The 24,530-nt window shown below is 40.0% G+C and overlaps 1 protein-coding gene across 9 annotated transcripts in view; it reads left to right on the plus strand.

The window, feature by feature from the left end:
• Window positions 1-658: 658 nt before the first annotated feature.
• Window positions 659-24,530, plus strand: part of LOC140481236 (F-box-like/WD repeat-containing protein TBL1X) — a 411,567-nt gene continuing 387,695 nt past the window's right edge. For all 9 annotated transcript variants that reach the window (XM_072577105.1, XM_072577109.1, XM_072577110.1 and 6 more), the window contains exon 1: window positions 659-1,088. The gene's annotated coding sequence lies outside the window, so the exon portion shown is untranslated. The remainder of the gene's footprint in view (window positions 1,089-24,530) is intronic.

Raw genomic sequence — 24,530 nt, forward strand, 5'->3', positions numbered from 1 at the left:
GGGGGGAGAGAAGGAAGGGGGGGGGGGAGAGAGGGGGGGGGGTTGGGGGTGAGAAGGAAGGGGGGGGGGGAGAGAAGGAAGGGGGGGGGGGAGAGAAGGGAAGGGGGGGGGGGAGAGAAGGAAGGGGGGGGGGAGAGAAGGAAGGGGGGGGGGAGAGGAGGGTGTGGGGGGGGGGGAGGAAGGAGTGGGGGGGGGGAGAGAAGGAAGGGGGGGGGGGGGAGGAAGGAAGGGGGGGGGGGGAGAGAAGGAAGGGGGGGGGGGAGAGAAGGAAGGGGGGGGGGGGGAGAGAGGAAGGGGGGGGGGGGGGGAGGAGAAGGAGGGGGGGGGGGGGAGAGAGGAAGGGGGGGGGGGGGGGAGAGAAGGAAGGGGGGGGGGGGAGAGAAGGAAGGGGGGGGGGAGAGAAGGAAGGGGGGGGGGGAGAGAAGAAGGGGGGGGGGGGGAGGAAGGAAGGGGGGGGGGGGAGAGCAGGAAGGGGGGGGGGGGGGGAGAGAAGGAAGGGGGGGGGGGGGAGAGAAGGAAGGGGGGGGGGGGGGGGGAGAGAAGGAAGGGGGGAAGGGGGGAACGGTTGGTTTCCCCGTGCTCGCTCTGATGTTCCCGGGTGTGAGAGCCTGAGCGAGCGCGCGCCCGTCTCGCCCCTCTCTCTCTCTCTCTCTCTGTGAGAATGAATGTGGTAGACACCAGCAGCAGCTTCTGACGCCATTCCGCCATCAACTTTTACCTCTTTTTCTCTCTCTCTCTCTCCCCTCCCCCACCACCGTCTGTGAGTGTCTCTCTCTCTCTCTTTCTCTTTTCCTCCCTCTTCATTTCCATTCGCCATCACATCGTTTCGGTGTCATTAGCTTTGGATCAAGACATACATGCGAATTATAGCTGATATTCTTCCAATTATAGGCCTTACCGAGGCACATATTGACCGGCTCGACAAGAGAGAGAGACAGCCGGGTGATGAGTAATACTTGAAAACGATTCTTTTAAACCCTTTTGACATTCACATGTAGAAAAGAACACAACTAAAAAGTAGTTGGAGCTTTCGTTGTTGTGGAAGTGAAAACAAGCTCTGGGTTTTTAAAAAATCAGCATTGTATAAGGTAAGATATTTATATGTAGATACACCATTAATCTAAACAACTTTTTAAATGGTATTTCAGATATTTATTTGTTCCATTTTAAAAAAAAACACAGTTAAACTGAAATAGTTTTGGTTGGTGGGGGAGGGGTGCTTACAGTTGGGAAATAAGGGTTGTTGCTAAATAGTACTTTCTGTGACTTGGGAATATTAATTAATGTAATTCAAGGATCCTTAAAATCAAGCAGTGTTCGTTGGGGGGAAACATCGATTGAAGTAACGGCTCAGCGAGTTAATTTTTATGGTTAATTATTTATTCTTCATAAAAAGCAAAGTAGAACGGCCAAAATACATGTGCATGTGGTTGCTCGTACAGTTATGGGCTAAAACATGAGTAGTGTTCAAAAGCACAGGAGGTTATAATGTATTGATTTTACACATGACACATTGTATACATAGTGATAACAATTGCTTCTCTTCTGAAACTAGGTCACAGATAGGTATGGCCACCATTTACCTATTTAATGTGGATTGTTTAAATGCACAAGTTATCATTTCGATGTTCAGCGTTACTCTTTAAACCCTGGGAAAAGTGCAAAATTTGAAATATTCACCATGCAGATTGCTCAGGCAATCCACGCTATGTGTTGGGGGAGGGGAAGCACACTGATTTAGTGTTTTATAGTAGGGAAACCACATATTCTGTTCACACACAATATTATGCAAGTGTATTTATTCTCCATGCTTATTGTTTGGCATTTACTTAGTAAACCTAGCACAATACACTTTGTGCACCTTCAATAAATGTGTGCAAATATTTTAAATCCATTTGCAATAATTTTGGGTCAAACCATACTGCAGTATTTGGGATGTACCCCTGTATATGTGTATAGTTGGATTGAAGCGCTTTTACAACTACCTTTCATTGAAACACTAAACTGTATATCTTAATTCCACTTATTGCACTGTGATGCCTTAGTTCCAGGACTTTAACTGTTTTCCCTAGTCTTCCAAATTTGGAAATAAATGAAGTCTGACATTGAACAATCGTACGAATGTGAATAATAATGCTTGCACTGAAATTTGTTTTATTTTCACTTGAGATTGACTGCAATTGGTCACTGTTGTACAGTTTGGCATTGTATGTGAAGACGATATTGATAATCCTCTATTTATACTAGCCATTGCTATCTTACTCATAAAGGTTGATACAATCCTTTTAAATCACTCTTAGTAATTCATGCAGAGTAGAGGATCAGGTTCAGTTGCTAAACTGTGGCAAATTAGTGCTCTCAGCAGTTTGGAACATGACAGTTACCCTCTGGATTTGTGTGTGGAAATAATCAGCCAGGTTTCCCATTCCAAAATGCTGTCTAGTGACCTCAGTTGGAAAATACCAGTGTGTTGACATCTGATGAGAACAGGATTTGACTTGGCTGGGATGCCTTTCAAGGCCAAATAGTTTGCAAATATTCAGCTACAGAAATGTCACAGGGATTCCCTCCCATACCATAGGGTGGCGGGGTGTCTCAGTGGTTAGCACTGCTGCCTCACAGTACCAGGGGACCTGGGTTTGGTTCTATCTCAGACACCTGTCTGTAAACAGAGCTTACACATTCTCCCCGTGTCTATGTGGGTTTCCTCTGGGTGCTCTGGTTTCCTCCCACAGCCCAAAGATGTGCAGTTTAGATGGATTGGCCATGCTAAATTGCTCATGTTGTCCAAGGACTTGGATTAGCCATGGGAAATGCAGGATTACAGGGAATTGGTTGGGTCAGTGTGGACTCAATGGACTGAATACCCTGCTTTCAGTTGTAGAGATTTTATAAAACTGTCAGCACACTAGCCAATCCTCCAAAGAAATTCTGGATTAGTGGTGCTGGAAGAGCACAGCAGTTCAGGCAGCATCCAAGGAGCAGCGAAATCGACGTTTCGGGCAAAAGCCCTTCCTCCAAAGAAACACCATTTCACAGTTTCTAACCAGTTTTGCCATTTATTCTGGCTGAAAGTCAACCATTTGAGGAAAGAAGATCTTTGACAGGGTGCAGAGGAGGTTTACCAGAATGGTTCATGTGATGAAGGAATTTAATCACATGGCCATGGTAGAGAAGCTGGGGTTGCTTTTATTGTAGTTAAAAAAAGGACCGAGAGGAAATTTGATACAGATGTCTAAGGTTGACTAGTTTAAATAAAATGAACAAATAAAAGCTGTTCCCCATTTTTAGATGGTGGGAGGGCAAAGATACATAGATTTAAAGCTTTTGGGCAAGAGATTCAAGGAGTGTGAGGAAGAACCTTTTGATGCGATGGCTAGTATTGAATTGGAACTTGCCTATGAGGCTGGTGGAAGTGAATGGTTTCAGTGAAGTTGAATGGGTATTTGAGGGAAATAAAATTGCAGAGCTAGAACGATACAGCAGGAGAATGGTACAGATTGGATGGCTCTACAGAAAGCTGACATTGCTCAAGTTAAAGAAGGTGTCATTTGGCATAATAATAATTGTAAGACAGGATATCAGAGAGCTGCTATTGCCCAGAGAACAATACCTAGAATGTATTTATATCTTCAAAATGAAGAGGTAAAAATTGGATTTTAAAAAACCTGTTTTTAAAGTTCTGTGGTTAGACCTACATTGAGCTTAGTAATTGACATATTTCATGTTTAATTTCATGTGATATCCAATGTCAAAATGTAAATTGGTATAATTGTTGGTTACAGTTACTCAAAATTTTCAGTGCTGTGATGAAACATTGATCCAAAATTGTGTCCATTTTGAAGTACTTTCTGGACATGGTGGAAATTTAGATGGATTGGACTTGCTTAGAATTATTGATAGATGTTTTTTATAAAGTTTGCTGTTTAGTCCAAAAATATTGGCTCATTGGTGTAGGTCTTCAACTCGGTACCATGGCATAAAATGGACCATCGATTACAACAGCAATTAACATTGTCAAAGATCTTCTTTCCTCAAATGGTTGAAGTTCAGCCAGGATAAATGGCAAAACTGATTAGAAACTGTGAAATGGTGTTTCTTTAGAGGATTGGCTGGTGTGCTGCCAATTTTATAAAATCTCAGAATCGCTACAACTGGAAGCAGGCTGTTCAGCCCATTGAGTCCATACTGCAGAAAATCCCGGGCGTCAATTTTATATCTGGGGACTAAGTTTTGTTCACCTGTCACCCCATGTGCTTGCTGATCTTACTTTTAATCCCATCAATCAATATCTTGATTTTAAAATTATTATTCATGCTTTCAGGTCGATCCCTGACTTCACACCCTCTGTGCCTCTATAATCATCTTCTCCAGCACCACCAAGTTATCTGTATTGCTCTAATTTTGGCCTCTTGAGCATCCTTGATTTTAGCTACCCCACATTGGTGACTCTAAACTCTGTAGTACCTTCCAACGCCTTTCTACCTGTCCACCTCTCTTTGATCTTTTAAGGCACTCTTCAAAACATACCTGTTTGAACAACATTTATTTATGTTTCCTTTTGCAGCTTGATGTCATATTTTTCTAGTCCAGTGACTACAACTTAGAACTTCTCCTCCTTGTGTTCACATCCCTAAGCGTCCTTGACTCTCCTCATCACTGTTACCTTCTCCAAACCTCCATGAACATAGCGTTTTTTCAATTCTGGCCTCTGATAGAGTCATCCAGCAAGGAAGCAGCATCTTCAGTCCAACTGGTCCACGCCGACCATCTTCCCAAACTAAACTAGTCCAATTTCCCTGAGTTTGGCCCATATCCCTCCAAACCTTTCCAATTCATGTACTTTTCAAGTATCTTTTAAATGTTGTACCTGCATCCACCACTTCTTCTGGCAGTTCATTCCACACTAAGCACTCTCTATGTAAAAATAAAAGTTGCCCCTCATGTCATTTTTCAAAACATTCTCACGTTTAAAAATTTGCCCCCTGGTTTTGAACTCCCACCCTAGGGAAAAGACTCTTGCTATTCACTTTACCTGTGCTCCTAATGATTTTATAAACTTCAAGAAGGTCACCCCTCAACCTCCTACATTTCAGTGAAAAAAACATCTATCCAGTTTATCCAGACTATTTTTATAACTCAAATCCTCCATTCCTGGCAATATCTTAGTAGATCTTTTATGAACCCACTCCAAATTAATAATATCCTTGCTATAACAGGGCGACCAGAACTGCAACAGTACCCGAGAAGAGGTCTCTCACCAACGTCCTGTACAACATCAACATGATGTCCCAACTCATATACTCCAAGGTCTGTGCATTGAAGGCAAGCAAGCTAAATGCCTTCTTAACCACCCTGTCTACCTATGATGCAAATTTCAAAGAATCATGTACCTGAATCCTCCGTCTCTGTTCTACAGCACTACCCAGGGCCCTACCATTCATTGTATAAGTCCTACCTTTTTCTTTTACCAAAATGCAATCTTATTAATTTCCAATTTGTGTCATCCCTTGTTTGGCTTTGCCTCTGGGAATTAGGCCTCTTGGATGAAAATTTCATACCTTAACCTCTGTGCTTGCATTTTTACCTCTCCCTCTCGTTTGAGACACTCATTAATACCTTTATGACCAAACCCTTTCAGTTTTAGCTCCTTATGTGGTTCAGTTTCATATTTTGTCTGATGATATTGGTTCTTCAAGGCACCTTTGGCCGTTTTACTACACAAAAGGCACAATGTGAGTGCAAATTGTGTCCACAATGGAAGTTTTGTGACTGTAAAATTGTCATAATGTCTCAATGGGTAAATATGCTTTGCAGTTTTGCATCTTACTCCCAAGACATACAGAACAGGAAGCCCAGCTTCAGGGACTTTATGTAGAAAGTGATTTTGTATTTATTCAACTATGTTCAATGATTGGCATTTAAATTGCTGCTGCAAAGTACAGTAAACATGTTACAGCTTATAAGTGTATAACTTCCAAATGTGGCATTGCTCCAAATCAGTAGGTTCTTTCATAAGCACTTTCAGGAGCAGGAAAAGGGCAGCTGACTCAATAAACCTCGACAATTGTAATAGGTCTCAACCCTATGTTCTTGCCTTCACAATGCAAGCACTCCTATAGAATTCTTCTTTTCATTATTTTAATGAAGGTGTGAACCTGAGTTAATGTATCCATTAAAATTGTGCAGAGGAATTTGACACATATGCTAAATATCTGTATGGTAACATTGCTGTCGCTCATTTTTTCCACTCATATCCTTTAATCATGCCTATTTCCAGAAATTTACTTCTGGAGGACCTCATTTAGATTACGTACTTCAATCACTTTGACTGGTGGCATGTTCCATGCATTTGACAGTCCTACAGGGAATGGATTCAGCCTGAAGTTTCAATTAACTTTTTTAATTTTCAAATTTATACCTCCCAATCTTTGGAACCTTTTCAGTGTAAACAAATCATCCACATCAGCTTTAGCAAGCTCAAGGATAATTTTGAAAACTATTAGGTCTCCTCAAAGCTGCTTGTATTCTGATGGAAACAGCTATTGGGTTGGTAAGTAAATCCTTATAGCTTAGCCTTTTGAGTCTTGGTATCAGCTTTTGATCCAAGCTATGTTGTCAAATGTTATACCATAACACTCATATTCCATTTCCCCCTCTTAACCCTAGTCAGGTGTAGTGCATATGAAGTGTGCTGCGTGTGTCCTGGCCTCTTAGCACATTCGTCCTGAAAGCTGACACTTCTGAATGGCTAGTTCATACAAACATTGCAGGCTCACCCCTTACACAGCCTTGCACGCAGACATGGCCTGAGAGCATAAGGGATTGACATGAAGATGTGTGGTGATGTGAAAAAGCAGCTTTGACATATCTGCTTGGGCTCTTTTAGTCTTGTTGACAACTTCTCTAACACTGTTTGATCATAATTTTGAGGTGCCAATGTTGGATTGGGTTGTACAAAGTTGAAAATTACGCAACACCAGGTTATAATCCAACAAGTTTATTTGGAAGCACTAGTTTTCGGAGCGCTGCTGCTTCATGATGTGGTTGTCTGTTTGATCAGAAGGCCTTGGGTGAAAGGCCCATTGTGCAGTGTATCCAAAAGGAGATCGATATGAGAGTTTGGATACCTCTTGTTCTGCCTCATTGTCAAGTCTGTACTAGTCTTGACTTTGCTGCTGTTTTCATTGAATACCATGGTTGTATTTGGGAAAGCCCATTAATTTAGTAACAACTCAGTCTGGATTAAATTTTTTTCATAATTTTATGTTTCTGTTTAACATTTTCACTTATTTTCAGTCAATTGTTGAAGTGGCTATGAATTAGCTTGGAGAATGCATAATTGTTTTCTTAACTATACATTCATTGCCAACAAGATTTAAAAGTATTGTTACTTTTTAAAACTATTTGTGGAAAAGAGAAGATTCATGTTATGATTAGTCCACTGCACAGAAAAAATCTTGCCCCTTTCCTCCGTATAACTTGAAATTTCACAAAAGCGTTTTTACGTACATCTGACAAAAATGTGTCTTTTGGGCTTAAAACCGTGCCTCCTTTTTGCAGTGTGGGTGAGGGTATTTAAAAACAGTTGTGCATTATTTAAGTTCAGACTTCTGATGTTGTAGTTTTTAAAAGGTAGCGTGATTCAAAGGTGTTGGAACTCATCTGATATGTATTGTATATGGAAGTTGTTTGAAAATTGCAGTTATTAATATTATCTGAGTGTTGAAATAATGACTATAGGGCCTGTATGTTAATATTGATGTTCCATTGCAATGGTTAATATTAAAAGTCGATGTGCCAGGTGACACTGTCAGCAGCAGTGAATTGTTTACATGTGTACCACCTAACCATAGATAAGAGATTGTGATGTAAAACTGTAATACAACTGTTGACCATATACTAATATATGAGCATTTGTTGACAACTCATTACATTGCTGATGGTGTTTTGTGATTTCCAATAAACTGCCATTCACACTCTCATGTTGTTTCACATAAAGGGATGGTCAATTTTCTGTCAATTAAGCTATTTTGCCAGACATTGGATAGTCATAACTACATTATCTGGCTTTCATTTTTGCTTAAAATTTATGCTGAATCTTAGACCATAAGATTATATGAGCAGAATTAGCCCATTCATCACACTGAGTCGGCTCCACCATTCGAACATGGCTGATATGTTTCTCAACCCCATTCTCCTGCCTTCTCCCTGTAACCCTTGATCCCCTTACTAATAAAGAACCCTGTCTATCTCTGTTTTAAATGCACTCAATGACTTGACCTCCCCAGCCCTCTGCCATAATGATTTTCACGGATTACCACAGAATTCCACAGAAATTCCTCCTCATCTCCGTTCTTAAGGGCTTTCACTCTGAAGTTGTTCTCCTGGGTCCTAATCTCTCCTACTACTGGAAACACCTTCCATATGTCCACCTTATTAGGCCTGTAAGTTTCAATCAGATCCGCCTCCAATCCTTTTAAAACCCATCAAATACAGACCTGGAGTTCTCGACCTCACAAGACAAGCACTTCATTCCTGGGATCAGTCTTGTAAACCTCCTCTGCACCTTCTCTAATGCCAGTACATCTTTCCTTAGATATGGGGCCCAAAACTGCTCACAATATTCCAAATTCAGTTTGTCCAGAGCCCCTACATCTCTGCTTTTGTTTTCAGCCGTCTTGAAATGAATGGCAACCTTCCCAACTGTCAACCGAACCTGCGTGTCAATTTTCAGAGATTCCTTTGCGCTTCAGATTTCTGAAGCCTTTCCTGTTTAGAAAAGAGTCAACACCTCTCTTCTTCCTACCACCATGTATAACCTCTCACTTTGCCACAACATACTCCATCTGCCACATCTTTGCCCACTAGTTTACAAGTCCTTCTGTAGTCTCCAGCTTCCTCAACACTATCTGTCCCTCCACTTATATTTGTGTCTTAAACAAACATAGCAACAATGCTGTCAGTTCCTTCATCCAGGTTATAATGTATAATGTGAATGGTTGTTTCCAATAGTCATTGGCTGCCATCCTGAAAAAGACCCCTTTTATCTCTGCTCTCTGCCTTCTGCCAGTTAGCCTATCCTCTATTCATGCCAGTATCTTGTTCCTAACACCTTGGGTTCTTATCTTATTAAGCAGCCTCCTGTGCGGCACCTTCTTGTAGACCTTTTGGAAATCCAAATAGATAATGTTCAATGGCTCTTCTTTCTTTAGCTTGCTTGTTATATCCTCAAAGAATTCTAATAGATTAGTCTGGCATGACCTTCCCTTGATGAAATCATGCTGACTCTGCTTACTTTCACCATGCACTTTCAAGTACTCAGTAATGTCAAATCTTAATCTCTAAAATCTTACCAACAATGGAGGTCAGCCTGTTGTTTGCTGTATTCTGCCTTGCTTCCTTCTTAAACAGGGTGGTACATTAGTCACTTTCCAATCCTCTGGAATTGGTGATTCTTGAAAGATCACCAATGCCTCCACAATCTCCTCGGCTGTCTCCTTCAGCATTTTAGGATATAGTTCATCTGGTCTCGGTGACTCATCTGCCTTCAAACTTTTCAACTTCCCCCAACACCTTTTCCTTAGTGATGGCCACTCATCTTTGCCCCCTGACTCTCTTGAAGCCCTGGTATGTTGCTGATGTCTTCCACTGTGAAAAATAATGCAGAGTACCTATTCAATTCCTCTGCCATTTCTTTGTACCCCATTACTACTTCTCCAGTCTCATTTTTGAATGGTCAAATGTCCACTCTTGTATTCTTTTATTTTTTAAATATCTAAAAAAAAACTCCTGCAATCTTCTTTTATGTTACTAGTTAGCCTAGTCTCATATTTAATCTTCTCTTGCCCACTCCCCAATTACTGTTTTAGTTATCTTCTAGCTTCCCACTAATCCTCACCATATTGTATGCTTTTTTATTTTTTGCTTTAATGCTGTCCCTCACCCATAGTTGCCTTATTCTCTACTTAGCATGTTTCTTTTTCTTTGGAAGGAATTTTTGCTGTGTATCCCAGATTAGCCCCAGAAGCTCCTGCCATTGCTGCTCCACTATCTTTCCTGGTAGGCTTCAAGAAGGAAGCATATGTAAGGTATAGACAGGATAGATCGAGTGAATCCTTAGAGTATAAAGGAAGTAGGAGTATACTTAAGAAGGAAATCAGGAGGGCAAAAAAGGGACATGAGGTATCTTTGGCAAATATAATTAAGGAGAATCCAAAGGGTTTTTACAAATACATTAAGAACAAAAGGGTAACTAGGGAGAGAATAGGGCCGCTCAAAGATCAGCAAGGTGGCCTTTGTGTGGAGCCGCAGAAAATGGGGGAGATACTAAATGAGTATTTTGCATCAGTATTTACAGTGGAAAAGGATATAGAAGATATAGAATGTAGGGAGATAGATGGTGACACCTTGCAAAATGTCCATATTACAGAGGAGGAAGTACTGGATATCTTGAAATGCATAAAGGTGGATAAATCCCCCGGATCTGATCAGGTGTACCCTAGAATACTGCAGGAAGTGAGAGAAATGATTGCTGGACCTCTTGCTGAGATACTTGTATCATCGATAGTCACAGGTGAGGTGCAGGAAGACTGGAATTTGGCTAACATGGTGCCACTGTTTAAGAAGGGTGCGAAGGACGAGCCAGGGAACTATAGACCAGTGAGCCTGACGTCGGTAGTGGGCTAGTTGTTGGAGGGAATCCTAAGGGACAGGGTGTAAATGTATTTGAAAAGACTAGGACTGATTAGGGATAGTCAACATGGCTTTTTGCGTGGGAAATCATGGCTCACAAACTTGATTGAGTTTTTTGAAGAAGTAACCAAAGGCAGAGCGGTAGATGTGATTTATATGGACTTCAGTAAGGCGTTCAACAAAGTTCCAGATGGGAGACTGGTTAGCAAGGTTAGATCTCACGGGATACAGGGAGAACCAGCTATTTGGATACAGAACTGGCTCAAAGGTAGAAGACAGAGGGTGGTGGTGGAGGGTTGTTTTTCAGACTGGAAGCCTGTGACCAGTGGAGGTGTTGGGTCCTCCACTTTTTGTTATTTACATAAATGATTTGGATGCGAGCACAAGCGGTACAGTTAGTAAGTTTGCAGATGACACCAAAATTGGAGGTGTCATGGACAGTGAAGAAGGTTACCATAGATTACAACAGGATCTTGATCAGATGGGCCAATGGGCTGAGAAGTGGCAGATGGAGTTTAATTCAGATAAATGTGAGGTGCTGCATTTTAGGAAAGCAAATCTTAGCAGGACTTATACACTTAACGGTAAGGTCCTTGGAAGTGTTGCTGAACAAAGAGACCTTGGAGTGCAGGTTCATAACTCCTTGAAAGTGGAGTCGCAGGTAGATAGGATAGTGAAGGAGGAGTTTGGTATGCTTTCTTTTTTTGGTCAGAGTATTGAGTAAGGAGTTGGGAGGTCATGTTGCAGCTGTACAGGACATTGCTTATGCCGCTGTTGGAATATTGCGTGCAGTTCTGGTCTCCTTCCTAACGGACAAATATTGTGAAAGTTGAAAGAGTTCAGAAAAGATTTACAAGGATGTTGCCAGGGTTGGAGGATTTGAGCTATAGGGAGAAGCTGACCAGGCTGGGTTGTTTTCCTTGGAGCGTCGGAGGCTGGGGGGTGACCTTATAGAGGTTTAGAAAAGTATGACGGGCATGGATAGGATAAATAGACAAAGTCTTTTCCCTGGGGTGGGGGAGTCCAGAACTAGAGAGCATAGGTTTAGGGTGAGAGGGGAAAGATATAAGAGACCTAAGGGGCAATGTTTTCACACTGAGTGTGGTACGTATATGGAATGAGCTGCCGGAGGAAGTGGTGGAGGATGGTACAATTGCAACATTTAAGAGGCATTTGGATGGGTATATGAGTAGGAAGGGTTTGGAGGAATATGGGCCAGGTGCTGGCAGGTGGAACTAGATTGGGTTGGGATATCTGGTTGGCATGGATGGGTTGGACCAAAGGGTCTGTTTCCATGCTGTACATCTCTATAACTCTATGACTCTAATCAACTCTGGCTGGTTCCTATTTTTGTAGTTACCTTTATTCAATTCCTCATCTTCCGCCTAGGAACCCTCCAATCACAAGGGATGAACTCAGCTTTCTGCAGTTTCTTTATTTCCCCTCCCCCCACCTTGTCTCAATCCCAACCCTCGAACTCAGCACCACCTTCCTAATCTGCAATCTTCTTCCTGACCTCTCCACCCCCACCCCCACTCCGGCCTATCACCCTTACCTTAACCTCCTTCCACCTATTGCCTTTCCAACGCCCCTCCCCCAAGTCCCTCCTCCCTCTCTTTTATCTTAGCCTGCTTGGCACACTCTCCTCATTTCTGAAGAAGAGCTCATGCCCGAAACGTCGATTCTCCTGCTCCTTGGATGCTGCCTGACCTGCTGCGCTTTTCCAGCATCACATTTTCAGCTTTATTCAATTACAATCCCATTGCATCTGATTCAATCTTCTCTCTCTAAAACTGTAAAGTGAATTCTATCATATTATGGTCCCTGCTCCCTAGGAGCTCCTTCACTTTAAGCTCCCTATTCAAGGTTGCCTCATTATACACCACTAAATCCAGAATCGCTTGTTCCCATTGGGATCTACCAAAAGCTGCTCCAAAAAACATTTTGTAGCCATTCCAGGAATTCTTTTTCTTGAGATCTGTTACCAATCTGATTTTCCCAATCATTGCACACGTTAAGGTCCCCTAGGATTATTGTAATAGTGCCTTTCTTACAAACATTTTCTATCTCCTGATTTATTTTCTTCCTGACATCTTGACTACTACTAGGAGGCCTGTACACAATGCCCATTATGGTTTTTTTACCTTTGCAGTTCCTCAACTCTATCTATACAGATTCTACGCCATTTGACTATATGTCGTATCATGTTTCATTTCTTACAAACATGGCAACCCTGCCTCCTCTGCTCAACTGCCTCTCCTTTCAATAGGACGTGTATACTTGGATATTTAGTTCCCTGCCGCAATACCCTTGCAACCATGTCTCTTCAATGCCGTCAGTCCTGTGTTGAATGTTCCTCCTTCTCACAGTTGTCTCCTTATCTGTTGTGCCTGAAGTTAGATTCCTGACCCTTTCTATACTCTCTGTCCTATTACTTGTTCTGAAAACTTTAACCTCTGAGCCACCAACCCTCATCACCACCCGTCCTTTAATTCTTTCTGTAATTTTCCAAGTAAATGAATCTCCTCCCCCCACTATTTAGTTTAAACCATATCCACATTCCTGGCTATGCAGTTCACAAGGACTCTGGTCATAACATGATTTGGGTGGAGGCCGTACTATTGGAAAAGCTCCCTCCATCACCAGTACTGATACCAATTTCCCATGAATTCAAACTAGTTTCTCCCACTCCAGTCTTTGAGCCACACATTTACCTCTTTAATCTTATTGACCTTATGCCAATTTGCTCATGGCTCAGATGGTAATCCAGAGATGGACTTTTTTTTGGTTCTGCTTTTTAACTTAACCCCCAGCTGCTCATCTTCCCTCAGCAGAACCTCTTTCCACTTTCTACTTATATTGTTGGCATCCACGTGAAGCACCCCAACTGGATCTTTCCCCTCCCACTTAAAGTTCCTCTGCTAAATCTGCTTCCTCACTAAATAATTTTACATGTTCTGTCTTATATTTTAATTATGCTTAAATTGTTTCTGATAGTAAAGGTATTGTACATGGAGTTTTAAAATATACAATTTTGGTTAAAGGAAATCTTCTTTGAAAGCATGAGTTACGTTAATGAATCATAGTGCTGTGCTGATTTCACTAATTGTTACCAGAGTGGTATGCTGTTGGCCTCCATTTCCTCATATTCAGAATGCCGAGTGTTGTATTTCTGATCACTAAATCACTGATGAAGATGGGATTGATGCTTGGTTCTGATGTCATCCAAAGATCAATGGCATGTTGGCAGCTGCAGTTGATGGCATTTTGAACTAGTAATTGATGATCATTGAGCCACATTCTAGTGTTTCGAGAAGAGAAAATATTATGAAAATAATATATAAATTTATTACTGAAATATTTGTGTTTGAACGTATTCCAATAACAGCCTTTCCTTCATTTGACTGCTCTGTCAGAACCTCATCACATCACATCAGGATCTTCTCTACATTTCAGAGACCAAACATAAACTTGGGGCATGTTTTGCCGAGCATCTCCGGCAGACCGCAGGACTGACCTGACCTCCCAATCACTATCCATTTTAATCCCCCCCTTTTCCGACATGACCATCCTTGGCTTCCTCCATTGCCACAGTGAATCAGACTGCAAATTGGAGGAACAACACCTCACCTTCTGCCTGGGCAGCCTACAGAGTGGGAGGATTCAACGCTGAGTTCTCCAATTTCAATTAACCTCCCTTCCTGGCCCCGACTCCTTTCCCAGCTCCTCCCCCACCCTTCCGTTCCTCTGATCGACCCTTCTTTCTAGCTACAACTGGATTCACTCCTTCCATCGACCAACCAGCTCATATCCTCTACCTGTGTCCACCTATCCCCACCTACCCAACACCCCTTACTTGCAATTCTCCTTACATCCACCTCCCCAGGTCCTGAAGAAAGGTTCTACCTGAAACATTGACTTCTCCACCTCCTGGTGCTGCCTGGCTTGCTGTGTTCTTCCATCCTTCTGCTGGTCTACTATGGATTCCAGCATCTGCAGTTTTTTTTTGTCTCTAACCAAGAATCTCATCACTGTTTACGAGGCTGAGTGACATTTCTTTTGTCCTCAAGTAAAATGGCTCATGCAGTCTTGAAAAATGAGATAATTTCATATTGAGTTTAGATTTTGTAGTCAGCAGAATAATGACGGGATTTGTTTCCAGCCTCGAAGAAAACTGCTCATAAGTCTCTATATTGATTAAAACTTGCCTGATAATTTTATTCTGGTGCCACCTGGAGGGAATCTCTGATGTCCAGCAACAGCGATGTCATCAACTGGCTAAGCAACCAACACATTGAAAAATGTTCACAGAAATCCAAATTAGAAAGTAACGTGCAAGTTTTATAGCTCACCTTTTTACAATTTCAAAGAAAGAGAAATGAAAGTTGGGACAAACACATGGGGTTAAGGTGAAAGTTGAAATATTGTAAACAGACTTTAACACTTAAAGAGAAGGTAAAAGCTTATGGAATATTTTTCTTGGAATTGAGAAGTGTCTCAAAATATAAAGATTTTCACTGTCCAAAAGAGCATTTGGTCGTAGTAATAATTTAGTAGCCTTTAGAAGGACAGTTATGTTTCATTCAATAATGTGTAATTTCCTTGACTTTTTACAGTGAGAATTATATTGTACATTTTGGAGGTTCGCATTAATTCAGTGATTTCAAATTGACTTCCATTTGTAAGGACTTCAGCATACCATGTGGAGAAGCAAAGAATTAGAGACAGGGATTTCTGGATTTCCGTGTTTAACTGCATGTGTGGTCACCAGAAGGTAGAGTAATGATGACAAAAGTTTAGGCATCTTTTGACATGGCCGCAACCACAAAACCAGGTCATAAGATTATAAGAGGATTTGAAAGAGTAATAAAACATAAGGGAATATGGAACTTCAAAGTAGGAGTAATCCATATGGTCCTTTGAGCCGCTTCTGTCATTCAATAAGACCTGGTTGTGGTCTCAATTCAAGCAGATGGTGTGAGCAGTTTTCCTTTATCCAGAGAACCTAGAACTGGGCAACATGGCTTCAGGATCGGGATCCGTCATTTACAACCGAATTAAGAAATTTCTTAACTTATAATATGAATCTTTGGAATCCTCTATTCCAGAGGGCAGTGGGTGCTCATTCATTAAGGCTGAGTTTGAGAGATTTTTGGACAGTAAGAAATCAAATAATGTGGAAAAGGGAAATTAAGATCAGTCATAAGCCTAATAAATAGCACAGCACTGTACACTCAAGGTTCTGTGTGACTTACACCTGCTCCTTATATTCTTAGCAGCACTTTTGAAGCACAGTTTTAAGTTTAAAATTTTGCTCTTTTTTCATTTGTATTTTGTTCTGTAATCTTGATGGTAACTACATTTTAATCTTCCTTAATAATGCGCAGATCGATTGTTTATGTTCAACCTGTTAAAAGGCAGAAAAACTATAAACCCAATTGCAAGTATGTCAGGGTTTTCAAGAGATATGATGGGTATCTTCTATTATAAACTACAAACTAATTAAGCTTTGGAAACTCATTCATCTATGTGAAATTGTAGAGTATTACTAAATGTTATTATTGAGCCTATCTATGTGCAGGTCTTTTTTATTCCTTTGACACCCAATCTGCTTTGCATTTTGTGAAAATTAAAATCTGTTAATCTCTTTCATCTTTACTATCAAGAGACAGGCCTACAGGCTGTTTTGTCCCAATATCATTGTCTAGTTCGCATTTGACCACAGGGTGCTGCTGTCCTAAGGTAGCAATGGAAATTAAATTTAAATTTTAAATTGAAAAATAGTCTTTTCTGGGGATTTTAATTTATCAGTGTATCGTTGTCTACGTACAAAGTAAAACCTTAAGGTGAGTAACCTGACATAGAACTGTACATTCTGATTGATGAAACAGTCTTTATTTTAAAAATTGAGTGTGACTTGGCATGTAAACACTTTGTCAGTTGTATTCATACCGAGGATTTAATTGGGATTTAATATGCATAAGCAAGGACAACTTAGCTGTTCCCTAAATAAAGTATAAGTTAACTTATTTAAAATTTGCATGTTTTTCTTGGTAGCTCATTAATTCAGTGAGTATGCAAATTGAGTTGTTAACAGCAAAGGAAATGTCGAATCAAATCGCAAAGTAATCCGTAATCCACAAAAATTCAGTTGAAGGGAGCACGTTGCTTTAGTTGTAAACTCGGGCTGAATTGACATAATACTTAAGATGCAAATGTGGTGGAGACTGAAATAATTTTCACAAACATTCCATCACGTAAAGTTGAAAGAATCCTATCCCATAATAAGAAAAAAGCTCATGGACTTAACCATCAACCCTGTTGTCTTACCTCTACGAAATGACAAAGATCAATAGATTTTTGGTTAAGGGAGTTAAAGGATGTAGGAGAGTGGAGTTAAGTAAAGATTAGCCATGATCATATTGAATGGGTGAGCTGGCTCAAAGGGTTGACTAGCCAACTGTGTTCGTATTTTTAATGTTCTTAGTCTGACCTGCTTTATGCTTCCACCACTTTCAGTTTTAATTTTAATTTCATATTTAAAACCTCTGCTGTAGTTTGCTTTTTGCCCACAAAAAAATATGCTTCTAAAGGCAAATAAACAATCATCTGTGCCTTTGTCCCCTCAGGAACATCGGTATAATGTACATCAGTATAGCTAGCTCTCCTCCCTTCACTGATCCACATTATAGTCCTGGATTGTTGCCATCATTTTGTAAAAGGTCTTCCTGTCAAACAATGCTGATCTGCTTGAAATAAAATGTCTGCCAGAGTGATTGTGGTTAGTATCAGTAATGGAAGATGTCAGCCTGTTGGTAATGCTTTAATGGGGAGTTTCAAATAGATAAATAATGTAAAACTGCTGGTATATTATTTGTTTCTGAATTCAGCTAACATAGTTACTCATGGTTTATCAATGTTCAACTCATTTTGATATAATATTAGTAAATAATATTCTTCGTGACTATTCTCTAAAGTCTTTTCCTCTTTGATTTCAGCATCATCATTAGTACCCAATGAGATAAGATTCTCCTTTTATTTCTAACAATGTGTTCTATATATTGTGTAGAAACATACTTTATATTTCTGATCTCAGCACTGTCTTTTCCAAGTTTTCCTATATGTTGAGAACATTGTCTCATGATAGGACATAGTAACATAGATGTCAGTGTTTAAGAGTGAGATGTTAGAAATCTGATGATTGTTTCATTGATGAATTCCATTGCTGGTGTCCACCTCCTTGCTGTCCTCGAGCATTGTTCTTGCAGCTGTTAATGGAGTAGTTCTTTATACAGTAAAGGCTATATCATGTCACCCTCAAGTTCACGTGACTGTCTTCCTGACAGAGTTCGGGGAGGGCATGTGCCTATTATGTTAAATTCCAAGAAATCTGGCATTCACCAGGATCTCATACTCTGAGGAAGATAAAGTAATTTTGTGCTTCTGAGGCATGCATATTTTGGTTAAACCTGATTGATTACCTTCAATCAGCCCTTCGAGCCTGAACAGCTGCCATTCTTTTGAATCATGGTTGTTATGTGTCTAAACTCCATTTGCAAACATTTGATCCCTATTCCCTGATATTCTTTCGGAATTAATAAAAGGCCTGTTGATTTCACAATTAAAAGTTTAAATTAGCCTACCATCCACAGCTTTTTGTGTGAGAGAGTTCCAGGTTTCCACCACTGTCTGTGAGAAAAAGTGCTTCTTAAAAAATGTGATGTTATCTGAGGAGGAAACAGAAGAAATTCGTTAAGTGTAAATATACACCTGAAAGCTATTCTGGTCAAATGCATTTGGCTGCTTTCTCATTATTTCACTTGTTTATGTGGAAGTGATAAATTTTCAATATCCTAGTGTGCTACTCTTCATTAATGGAAGCATTTTCAGAGTTATGTTTAATATTTATTGCATGAAATACATTTTTCAATATTCTTCAGGTACAGTTTAAGCAATAAATGTCACTAGAGAAGTTAACCACAAAGCAGTTCCTTTATGTGTGAAGTAAGAGGCTTTGTTTATTTATGGAAAATAATATGACAGGAAATGGTGTTATGATGTCTCTTTTGAAGATTTGATGCTGGTGGGTTCATGGAGACATTATAAATAGCACACACAAATGGTTGAGTGAACATATCCTACTAAAAAATAAAGGTTTTATATAAGCTGCTGGGAATATGGATATTTATCAAAATTTTTTTAATGCAGATAGTATTTGAGTACTGCTGGTTTTCACAGACTTTCATAAGGCTGATTGTTTATAAAAAATGCAAGACTTAGATTTACATAGCATTTTTCACATATTCCATATACCAACAACTTGAATTTATATAATGCCTTTAGCAGAATAAAATATCATGAGGCATTTCATATGATCACTGACTCAAAATTTGTAAGCCATACAAGATGTTAATTAAGCAAATGAGAAAGCATTGTTTAAAAAATCTTAACACAGGAGGAAGAATTCCAGAGCTTTAGGACCTTGGCATGACCACCAGTGGTAGAATGATTAATATTCAGGATGCCCGAGTGGATTGAATTAGGACTGCGGATAATGTAGTGTTTTATGGCAGGCGGAGATAAGAGACAAGAGTGAGGTACTGGAGTGATTTGAAAGCGAGGATGCGAATATTGAAATTGAGGCACTTCTTAACTGAGAGCCAATGTAGGTCAGCAAACAAGGAGATGATAGGTAAACAGAAGTGGGTACAAGTTATGACAAAGATAGCAAAAAGCTAGATGACCTCAAGTTTGTGGAGGGTAGAAGAGAGAAATTGATAAGAAATGTGTTGGAATAGTCAAGTCAGCAGTAATAAAGGCATTTGTGAGAGTTAGATAGTAACATTCAAATTAGGAGCAGGAGTAGGCCACTCAGCACCATGAACTTGCTGTGCCATTTGATAATATCACTGATCTAATTGTAACCTCAAATCCGTGTTCCTGCCTACCTTTGATAATCTTTCACCCCCTTGTTTAACAAGAATTTATCTACGTCTGCCCGAAAGATAATTAAGGACTCTGCTTCCACCACCTTTTAAGAGAGTTCCAAAGACCTCGACCCTCGGGGAGATAGTCCCCTCATCTCTCTGCTATAAATGGATGACGCCTGACATTTAAACAGTGACTTCTAGTTCTAGATACGTCCATAAAAAGAAACTTCCTCTCCACATCTACCCTTGGAAATACTCAAGATCGTCTATGTTTCAATTGAGTCACCTCTCACTCTTCAGCAGATACAAGCCAAGCCAATGTAACCTGCCTCATGTGACAATTCAAGGTATTAGTCCAGTAAACCTTCTTTGGACTGCCTCCAATATATTTATCTCTATTCTTAAATAAGCTGCCAATGCTTTGTACAGTACTCCACATGTGGTTTCACCAGTGCCCCATATAATCTGCCCAATTTTACATTCAATCTCCCATGCTAATTAACTGCTATACTTTTTGCAATTAATGCACAAAGACATCCAGATCCCTCTGCTGATGAGCTGAGACAAGAACAATGTTATGAAGATGAAAGTAGACAACTTTGATGACATGCAAATGTGGTTGGAAACTCATCCTAAGATCAAATATGCACTTAAGGTTATGCATAGTCTAGTTCAATCTCAAGACAGTTGTTACAGAGAGTGGTAGAATCTCTAGCTGGAGAACAGATTTTTTTATAAATATGTGGACTGAAGACAAAGATTTCCCAGTACTTGGAGGAAATTTTTGTTCATCCAGTACCAGATGTTGGATAAGCAGATTGATGGTTTAGAAACAATGCATTGGTTGAGAGAGGTGCTGGTGAGGTAGAATTGGATGTTGTCAGCATATGTGTGGAAGCTGTCTCTATTTTTAGATGATGTCAACAAGGGGTAATTTACAGATGAGTAATGGGAGGGGATAAGTACATGGGTTATTAGTAGATCTCAGAGGTGTTGGTATGACAATAGGAAGAGAAGTCTTAAGTGCTTCAGAACCAGTGAATTATTTTTGAAGTATTGTAAGCTTGGAAATGTTATCAGCCAACTCCAACAAACAGCAGTGATAATGACCAGGTAAAACGATTTATTGATCAGAATTAAAGGGATACATTTTCACCAGGATATTGGAGATAATACACTTGCAGTCTTTTAATCTAGTGCTATGGGATCTTTTTTGTCGACTTGAAAGAGTAGATGACGCCAAGGTTTAGTGTCTTACCTAAAAGGTGACACCAGTGACAGTGCAATAGCATTTTGTGCTCAAGGTTCTAATATTAGTAAGAATACAATAAAGAATTTGAGATGGACCCTTAATAATATTATCAGTTGATATGGAGGAAGGTACACTTGCGAAATCTCAAACTTGCCAGTTATATTTGCTTGAACAGTTAATTTCCATGCTTTTAAACTGGTGCAGTCTGGTGAAAACTGATTTAACTGGAATATTTAGAAAGGATTTTTTTTTTGTTGTGCAACAAAAAAAAATCAGTGATGCACAATAGTATTTTTATGAAACATTTCATGAAGGTTTTTCAGTAGTTTTAGCATGTTTTCCATAAGCAAAGACTTGCCCAAGACAATACAATGCAGCACAGCACAGGAACAGGCCCTATGGCCCACAAAGCCCACCAATTCATAATCCTTAGCTAGACCCACTACTTATTATCCACACGTGGTTTCTATCCCTCTGTTTGTCTCTAGTTCATGTGCCTCTTAAGATACACCTGAAATGTTGCTAATGTGCCTATTTCCATTCCTTCACTGGCAGTGCATTCCAAGCACCCACCACCCTCAGTGTGAAATATTTTCTCTGCACTTCTCCTGTAAACTTTCTCCTCCTCACCTTAAATCCATGCCCTCTTGTAGTTGGCCTTTTCACTGTGGGGGGAAAAAAGCCTTTGACTGTCCACCCTATCCATGCTCCTCATAATTTTGTAAGCCTCTGTCAGGTCACCCCTCAGCCTCTGACTTTCTAGTGAAAACAATCTGAGTTTATCTAGATTGAGGTTATTCTCTTTATTAAACCCTCCAGACCAGGCAACCTCTTGGTAGACCTTCTCTGCACCCTGCAAAGAATCCACGTGTTTCTGGTAGTATGGTAACATAATATTCCAAATGTGGCCTAACTAAAGTTTTATACAGCTATAACGTGACTTGTCAACCTTTATATGTGATGCCCTAGCCGATAAAAATCAAACGTGCTGTATGCCTTCTTGACCATCGTATCCACCTGTGTTGCCACTTTGAGGGATCTGTGGACCTGTATGCCCAGATCTCTCTATATGCCAATGTTCCTAAGGGTTTTGTCACTTATTATATAATTTGCACCTGAATTTGATCTTCCAAAATGCATCACCTTGCATTTGTCTCGATTAAACTCCATCTGTCCAAATCTGCAATCTATCTATACCCCACTGTGTCTTTTGACAATCCCCCTCACTATCTGCAATTCTGCCAATTTCAATGCCATACGCAAGCTTACTAATCATACCAGCTACATTTTCCTCCAGTTACTTAAAATATAAAACAAATATCAAAAGTCCCAACACTGATCGCTGTGAAACACAACTAGTTACTGATCTCCTTTCTGAAAACACCCTTCTACCGCTACTCTGACTTCTATGACCAAGCCAGTTTTGTATCCATCTAGCCAGCTCACCCCAGATCCCATGAGACTGTACCTTCTATACCAGCCTGCCATGAGGTACCATATCAAATGCCTTACTAAAGTCCATGTAGACAATGTCCACAGCCCTTCTCTCATCAATCATTCTTGTCATTTCCTCAAAGAAAATCTTGATAAGTGTAATTAGCCCACCTAAGGGCTAATTTAGTAGTGGTATGTTTTAACTAAGCTGGTTCACTATGGATGATGTCCAATGAAATTTAAGATATTAGATCCACAAGAGCACTTATTTGTGCCAAGGTGCAGTTTTGTACTCTTCTTGTTTACACACACCAATCAACAGGAAGAAGTATTTACTTTAAAAATGTATTAAATGCAGTATTACTGTACTTATCGCTAATCAACAGTAGGAGGCAGTAAGAAGAGAATTAATACTAAAATAATCTTGTAATTGGCAAGCAGAAGTAATCAAATTAACTTGTGGATGTGCTCCTTGGGGCTCCCAGTCCAACATTGTTGGAGCATGCCTACACACTCTCTCTTTATATCACTGCTTTATATCTGTGTGTAGTTCAAGAGCCAGCTGGGCATAATTTATAAAAATTGTATTCCTTGTTTAAAATCAACGTGAATGTGTTATAACAATTTTTTTTAACATAGACTATAGACTACATTAGTGGGTATGACTGTTGCAATTCCAAAAAAAAGTTATAAATATTTTGAAGGGTTTATGCCCGAAACCTGGATTCTCCTGCTCCTTGGATGCTGCCTGACCTCTGCTGTGCTTTTCCACCACCACACTCTCGACACTGTTTACACTTTTTGACCGTCTCTCATTGATGTGAGAAGATGGTGGGCAGATTGTAGAACTTCCTGAATTGCTGCAATCAGTGTTAAGAAATTCAAGGTTATTGACTCAGTGATAATGATACAGTGGCTTGGTCATTGACAATAGATTTTTTGTTATGCTTTGTAACTGAGTGACTGGCTAGGCTTCTTCAGAGGCTATTAATGGTCAACTATATAGTGTGAGCCTGGGGCAAAATGTAGACCATTGAAGGAATAGAGTTAACCAGTTGTGCTTTTAAACCAGTCTAGTAACTTCACAGTTATTTTTCTGGTAACATTACATAAACTAACAGATTAATTAAATTCAAGTACTTCAAATCATTATCTTAACTCAAGTCAGTGCTAAGAAGAGTTTCTTTTCTTTTTAATTATCATTCCTTTTTCCTGAAAAATGCTGGGTTATGGGTAATGGCAGATTTGACTTTGCTTCTGTTTATTGCCTTAGTCCCAAGCAGACTAAAATTGATCTGATTTCCATTTACACGTGCAAATTTCCCAGAAGTGAATTTTTCTTTCCCTTCTGCAGCTCGGAGTGTGCTTTTACTGCCATCTTTATTGAGATAAGCAAACTTGACAAAGATCAGGAAATGAATCATGCAACTATCCCATCCGTATCGCTCTGTTCTGTGCAATTCGAGTTTTGGTTTTTTAATACTTGTTTTTGGAGATCCTTCAATTCATAGGGTTTTCATGACATAGCTTCAGTAGTAGATTGAAGTGAAAAAGAGAAAATGCTGGAAAATCTCAGCAAGTCTTGCAGCATCTGTAAGGAGAGAAAAGAGCTGACATTTCGAGTCTAACTGACCCTTTGTCTTAGCTTTGACAAAAGGTCAGTTAGACTTGAATCGTCAGATGCTGCAAGACTTGCTGAGATTTTCCAGCATTTTCTCTTTTTTGGTTTCAGTTTCCAGCATCTGCAGTAATTTGCTTTTATCCAGTAGATTGAAGTGGATTTGATACTAAGTGTGGACTGGATTATGTATGTGTTTCTTTGAGAATTCAAATAGTGTTTAGATTGTCTTTGAGTTGCCTGATGATCTGCTAATCACCTGCTTACAGGCCCATTTGCTTAGCAGACAGAAGATTATTTCCAGCAATATTAGTAGTGTGGTTATCTATATGCAAAGTCTGTCATTCAGCTGAGTTTGTTGTCGTCTTTGTTGCATTTCATGTTTGGTAAATTGTTTTGAGGCCTTTCTCTCAAAGCCACACATGGTCAATAGCTTGTCAAATTCAGAGATATTTGAAGAACCCTCAAGAGATAGATTTCAACATTGAAATTAGCCCAAGATACACAGAGAGCAGGAAAATTGACGTTTCAGGCATAAACCCTTCTTCAGGAGGTCTCCTGCTTCTTGGATGCTGCCTGACCTGCTGTGCTTTTCCAGTAA

Source organism: Chiloscyllium punctatum, chromosome 9, assembly GCF_047496795.1.
Source record: "Chiloscyllium punctatum isolate Juve2018m chromosome 9, sChiPun1.3, whole genome shotgun sequence".
In the NCBI taxonomy this organism is placed as follows: Eukaryota; Metazoa; Chordata; class Chondrichthyes; order Orectolobiformes; family Hemiscylliidae; genus Chiloscyllium; species Chiloscyllium punctatum.